Source organism: Sorex fumeus, unplaced genomic scaffold, assembly GCF_029834395.1.
Source record: "Sorex fumeus unplaced genomic scaffold, SorFum_2.1 ptg000094l, whole genome shotgun sequence".
Classification (NCBI taxonomy): domain Eukaryota; kingdom Metazoa; phylum Chordata; class Mammalia; order Eulipotyphla; family Soricidae; genus Sorex; species Sorex fumeus.
In genome coordinates this window covers 9,463,008-9,470,028 of record NW_026606151.1, presented here as the reverse complement: position 1 = coordinate 9,470,028, position 7,021 = coordinate 9,463,008, and the positions used below count along the sequence as shown (strand labels likewise).

General features: G+C 37.7%; 1 non-coding gene across 1 annotated transcript; it reads left to right on the top strand.

Annotated features, from left to right (window-relative positions):
• The first annotated feature begins 218 nt into the window (after nucleotides 1-218).
• On the top strand, nucleotides 219-332 carry LOC130040536 (small Cajal body-specific RNA 8). The gene has a single exon (XR_008795016.1). It is a non-coding gene; the product is annotated as a small Cajal body-specific RNA 8 (non-coding RNA).
• Nucleotides 333-7,021: the final 6,689 nt, after the last annotated feature.

The window sequence follows — 7,021 nt, the reverse complement described above, 5'->3', positions numbered from 1 at the left end:
AACCAAACCAAAACAATACCATCTCTTAGTCTTATTATCTCCTGAATGGAACCATGCAACTAGATAAATAATTTTTTTAAAAAAGCTTATGGAACCCACCCAAAAGGAAAAGAGAAATGGGAGGTGGTGAAGCAGATTAAGATGCTCTAAATTTATATCCCTCTACTCAATTTTCTTGGTTTTTGAAAGTTTTTTTTCTTTAAAATTCTAAGTTTCTTTGGGAGGGTAAAGTAGTGGTCTAATTGTCACAGTACTCCCTAGAACAAACCTGCCTTTTGATGCCTGGGAAGAACTGAGTAAAATCATAATGAGAAGACACAGGACAGCCAGTTTTATATAAGACTATTCAGATATATCTGAATTATTTCCCTCTTTCATTTGTATTTATCATTTTTCCCTTTAGAAATTAAAAAAATAACCTAACTTTCCTAGATGATCTCCTCAGCTAACTACTTTATTTTGTCTAGGTGGACAGAAGAAGATCTACATTAGGATCTGAATAAGGAACAAATATGGGTAATAATATGTCATGGGTATAACAGGTTCGGATTTTAAGATTACCTGGGGAAACTTTTGCAGTTCGCATGTAACAGTAAGAGTGCTATTCATAGCAAAATTCACACTTGGTATGCTCAGTTTCAATATGAACTCATTATTTGAGGAAAAAGAAATTAAATCAGCATTTGGGTGCTTGTTTACTTTTCTGATCTACACCAGACTGGTGTGTCTGGATCCTATGATCAAGATAGAATGTCATTATCCTGGTTTTTGTCTGTGACCTGTCAGAACGGACGATCGGGCTTGAAATGAAAAGCAGCGCATATGCTCCCGAAACGCTTAATTGTAGCAACAGAGAAACATTAAATAAACTTCACATTGGAAATGCTGGCAGTTCTCTTCTTAAGCCCTTCAGTGTTAAAAACTGGGCAAAAAATAGATGGCCGAGCCACGGCTGTTGTTTCCCTGATGTTCTCAGAAGTTAGTTCCCAGTTCTTGGCTGAGCTTTATGACTGCGTGTGAACTAGGCCGGGGAGCAGATGACTGCCACACAAGCTCCTACAATGAAAATCTACTGGAACGCTGCATCTTTCTAGAGCATTACACTAGAATACTGTTGAACTGGTTATTTTGCTTTAAAATGAAAAAAAAAAACCTTGTTTTTGTTTTTTGAGATGGGAGCAGGGATGGGACCTTCTCTTATCCCCAGAAAACCCTCCCAGGTCCTCAGCGAGCACTCTCTCAGTGAGCACTCCAGCATTATTCCTTCCTACCAAAGGCCAAGGGTAGTGTTTTTAAGGACCTTAAGGTCTTGGTTGGAGGTTCTAGCAGGGGAGGACAGCTACCCTAGGCTGAAGAACAGTCACTCTACTGGAGAAGGCCATCCTCTTCTTCCTCTTTGACAAAGTGCCCAGCTCCTTTAGGGAATGCCAAGAGCTGTGAGTGAGGAAGGGAACTCTTGCCTAGCCAATCAGATCAGCTGAATCAACTATGGTGGTCAATGCAGTGACAGACATCACAACCAGATGGCCCTCAAATCCATAAACTTGATTTTATTTTTTATTTTTAGTTTAGGGTACTCTAAACAAAACTCTGTAGTACAAGATAATGGAAACTGTGTGAATAGAACGGTGGTAGGGGAGCATGCTATTTAGAAATTATTGAGATTTTCATTGACTGAGCCACATAATATAATGTCACTCTATCAATTGTCATTTTATTGTGATTTCTTCGAAGCTTGGGGCAAATATTACTTTAAAACAAAATTCCAAGAAGTCAGATTGAGAAACAAAACTTTCATGTGTTTCCCACAAATCTTCGTCTACGCTCTGCTTTTTAACTGCTTTGAAGAAATGTGCAGTTAAATGTAGTTTGAGAAGATGTAAACTGAGAAGAAACAAAAGTGTGTGTGATTATCCTTGATTTCATTTTTGATAACCAAGAAGTCTTGAAAGGGATCCTTTAAAAAAAAAGAAATATAAAATGTTTAGCTATCCCAACAACATAATGATCCAAGTGATTCATACGTATACTACGTAAATATGTAATCAAGATGCTACTTTTAGTACTATGATAACCAAAAGAGATAGTGTCATGAAATTCTAGATATGCCAAGAATGTTAATCTTGACATATCTAAATATATAAAGAATCCTTGGTTTAACCATGTTCATTCTTGTACTAGTCATGATTCTTTGAAGAAATAGATCCAATAGGAGACAGATAGATGAGAGAGAGAAGGAGAGAAGAATAACAAGAAAGGGGAGGAGCGGAGGAGGAGGGTGGAAAAGGAGGAGGAGGAGAAGAAAGAGGAAAAGAAGAAGAGGCAAGGGAGGAGAGGAAGAAGAAGAAGAAGAAGAAGAAGAAGAAGAAGAAGAAGAAGAAGAAGAAGAAGAAGAAGAAGAAGAAGAAGAAGAAGAAGAAGAAGAGGAGGAGGAGGAGGAGGAGGAGGAGGAGGAGGAGGAGGAGGAGGAAGAGGAGGAGGAGGAAGAGGAGGAGGAGGAAGAGGAGGAGGAGGAAGAGGAGGAAGAAGAGGAAGAGGAGGAAGAAGAAGATAGATTGTAAAGAAAAGTGACTAACAAGATCATGGAAGCTGACAAGACCCCAAGATTACTCACCCACTCACTCATCTATTAACTCATCAATCTATTCATTTGCTTTCTCCATGTTGTAAGTGCCTATGTGACAAACTCTGAGATAGGAGTTAGGGACCCAAAACAAATCAGATGGGCACCATTTCCAACATGTCAGCACAGAAATATCTGAACTTGCTCACCAGATAACAGATAAAAATAATTTTATAAAACAAAACAGCCATTTAAAAATCTTGAACATTATGTAAGGTAATGCAAATCAAGAAACATTTTTTAAAAGTCTACTAAACTCGTAATAGTGTGTATGATACCACATCATATGTTCTCTCTTTCTCTCCTTCTCTCTCTCCCTCCTCTCTTCTCTTCCCTCCCTCTTCCTCCAAGTTCAGTGAGATATAAACTGTGCTCCAAACTAATGAACTAATGGACTGAGAACACAGGGTCACTCTATAACCCTATTTCCCAATTGGAGGGTATAAACTGTTCTTATTTTGTCCCTAGCTACCTATTTGTGATATCAAAAGATATATCCACTCACAAGATAAAGTGGGGACTGGAACGATAATATAATGGATGGAGTGGCCTTACATGCAGTCGACCAGGGTTTGATTCCCAGCATTCCATATGGTCTCCTGAGCCTGCCAGGAGTACCCTCTGAGTGCAGAGCCCAGAGTACACCCTGAACGCCACCATGTGTGGCCCAAAAATAAATAAATTTTTTAAATTAAAAAAATTAGGTAGGACTCCCTCATTCCAACCTTCATGTTTAACTGAATATTCTGGGTCTTAGACTCCCCTACATCTAGCCATAGGGGTGATGAATCTATGGCATAAGACAGAAGCTGATAAGATCTTAGTCTGCTGACCTGTCCTTCCTCCATCAAGCATTCAGTTCTAAAAGTGAGTGAAGGGACCAGAGAGACAGTACAGTAGGTAGGACACTTGGCTTGCACACAGTTGACCTGGGGCAGAAAGGATGGGAAGGTAGGGGGCGCTGATCCCTGGCACCCTATGTGGTCCCCAGAGCATTACCAGGAATGATCCATGAGCACAGACCCAGGCTTAAAATCTGAGCACTTGTGAGTGTTGCCCCCAAACCAAAAAAATAAAAGCAAGTGAAGGCATCGTCACTCAGAAGCATGTTATTGTCTCCATTTTGAATTCCTGAGACTTTTATCCAGTGAAAAAACAATACTCAAAAGCACAGAGCTCCAATTCTCAAATTAACTCACTTAATTTGTGACAGAATGTAGGGAGGTCCAAACCCAAAGATGCTTCATAAGGAATGGAGTTGTGGCAGAAGATAGTTGGGAGAAGACGAATAGATTCATTGGAGATATAAGTGAACTCTAGGTCTGTTTGTTTGCAAGAAAGAATCAGGGAAAAAATTCTGGAAATGTGTTAGAAACTAACAGAGTTTAACAGCTGGGTGTGGTTAGGGAAATAGGTATCTTAAGTAAACCTTGTCACTTCACCAAATCTACTGTCATTCTAGGATGACTATGCCTTCACACAAGAATGCACCCTATGTAGAACAACTTTAGAGTATTAAAATTGCAGAGAGGAGAGGAAAACAGACTTTATTAAAATAATCGAGTAATCACTAGACAAACAGCAACCATATAAAGTGTCTTATTTCCAATTTAAAAAATTATGAGATATGTAATGAAACAGGAAAACTCTAAGTTCTGCTCTGTGAAAATAAACAAGGAACTGAAACTGCCTTTGAGAGCAGTAAAATATTGGATTAAATAAAGATGACAATTCAGGCAATGTAAATTTGCAAAAATGAAATGAAACCACCTTTTTTTGGCTTAAAGAAGCAAAGAAAGGTATGATGAAAATATCACATCAAAAAAGATAATATTAGTAAAGAGATAGAAATTACCAGAAAAGAAACAAACAGAAATGATGGAGTTTGAAAAATATAACAAATGGCATGAAAATTCCACTAGAAAGTCTCAACAATAGTTGTGAACTGGCAGAAGAATCGGCATACAGATGGCTAATTGGCACAAGAAAAGATGTTTAGCATCCCTCATTATTATAAAAAATGAAAATCACAATGAGCCATTACATTACACCTGTGATAATAGTTATTACTGAAAAAGACAAGAAACAAGTGTTTTCAAGGGTACAGAAAATAAGAAACCTTTATATATGCTGGTGGGAATTTAAATTGGTGCAGCCATTTGAGAAGCAGTATTGAAATTCTTCAAAACAATAATACCAGAAATACCATGAGATCCAGCTAAATCACTGCCAAGCAGTTATCCAAAGAATATGAAAACACTAATGAAAAATATGCATAACCCCCAGGTTCAATACAGAATTACTCCTAATAGCCAGGAATTGGAGACAACTTAAAACATGTCCATTGACAGGTGAATGGCTGAAAAGATTGCAGTGTATGTACACAATGGAATACAACTCAGCGATTTAAAAATTATGATGAAATCCTGCTACTTGCAAAAGTATGTCTGGAACTAGAAGATATTTGCATAGTGAAATAAGTCAAATGTTGAAAAGCAAACATCATATGATTTCAATCCTATGACACAGGTAAAGAAATAAAATTTAAACAAGAATTAAACAGAAACAAACTTTAGACTATGAGAACACTGGTAATCAGAAAGAAGGGTACAGGAGGTGACTCAGTTAAGTCAAAAGGGTCAAATGTATAGTGATGCATGATAGCATTCAGGTGGTGAACATAATGTAGAAACAGATACTAATATATATATATGCACACACATACATAGATGTCTACACCTGAAACCTATAGAATATTATAAACTATCATTCAAAACCCATAAACACAGTTGAATAGAAACAAAAAGTCTTTATTGTCCATAACACATCTAATCTGGGGAACACATTTAGCCAGTTCTGGCTATAGAGCAAGCTTCAAAAGGAAGGCATGAGATGGGCATTATGCTGAATTGAGTTAGGTCAACTTAACAGTCTCTACACTTTTAGGAGTTTTACAGGAAAAAAATCTGTATTTATGAAAGAGGAAGGAAGCCATGCACTGTTAATGGCCATACAATAAACTCACAATCATATGTCACATAATGAAAATGGTAAAGAAATGTCACTGGTGTGTATTTTCCTCCTTTTGACTTTCCTTTGTTAAGTTTGCAATGATTGGGGTTTTCATCCTCTGGTTGTGGTCTTTGCACACACTTGATTACAGTGGGAGATATTTTATTGTGGCCCTGGTGATCACAAACAGTGCTAGGATTGTACTTGGAATGTGGGGTCTAGTGATCAGACTCTAGACTTAAGGCATATGCTATAATGCTGACCCACATCCCTCTCTAACTTGGGTGGGGAAATGTATTTTTAAGTATGGCAGTGAGGAAGCTCCAGTGAAGTCTCAACAGGCCAGTAATATACTGGCAGTGATCTGAATTTACTTAGCATGAGATCCTCTAGTTCCATCCATTGCTGATTCTGCAAATGTTTAGTGACAAATTAATGGGATTCATTCAACTGGCTGAGTGAAAGCTTCACATTCAGGAAGTCCAGGTTAAATCTCTGGAACTAGAAGTGACACCCTCTCCCAAGCACAGAACTGAGCTTGTAGATGTGGCCCCAAAACAAAAGAGAAGTATCAGTAGTTAATGAACACTGAGGTTGGAATACTTATCAACGCATCACATGAGACAGTATTACCCAATACAAAAACCAGACAGAAACAAAACAAGGAAAGGTAACTACAGATAGATCTCTTATGTCTATAGACCCAAAAATCCTCAGTCAAAGCCTAGCCATCTCAGTAATTTATGAAAGGAATTATGCCTCATGTCCACGTGGAATTTACCTCAGTACTACAGTAATAGTTAAATATCCAAAATAAATTAATTCAATGCACCATATTATTTAATATTAATGGAGCAATAGCACAGTGGGTAGGGCATTTGATTCCTCCGCCCCTCTCAGAGAACCCGGCAAGCTACCAAGAGTATCTTGTCCCTGCTGCAAAGCCTGGCAAGCTATCCGTGACGTATTAGATATGCCAAAAACAGTAACAACAAGTCTCACAATTTGTTGTGAGACGTTACTGGTGCCCAATCTAGCAAATCGATGAACAACGGGAGGACAGTGCTACAGTGCTACCATATTAATAGAATAAAAACAAAAATAACACGAACATTTTAATAAATGCAGAAAAAAGCTTTTAACAAAACCCAGAAAGTTTTCATGTAAAAAAAAAAAAAAGAGCATACTGAACAGGACTTCTGATTGAGCAAATAGAAAAAATCACAAGACTTTTTAGATCTGTCAAGATAGGGTCACAGGGAAAACATCTACATCCCAAATAGGAGAAGTATACAGGTGGATATGAGAGTCAGAACTAATCTAAGCAGAACCTTCTGCAAGAACAAATACCAAAATTGGAATATATTATACATATATATTTATATA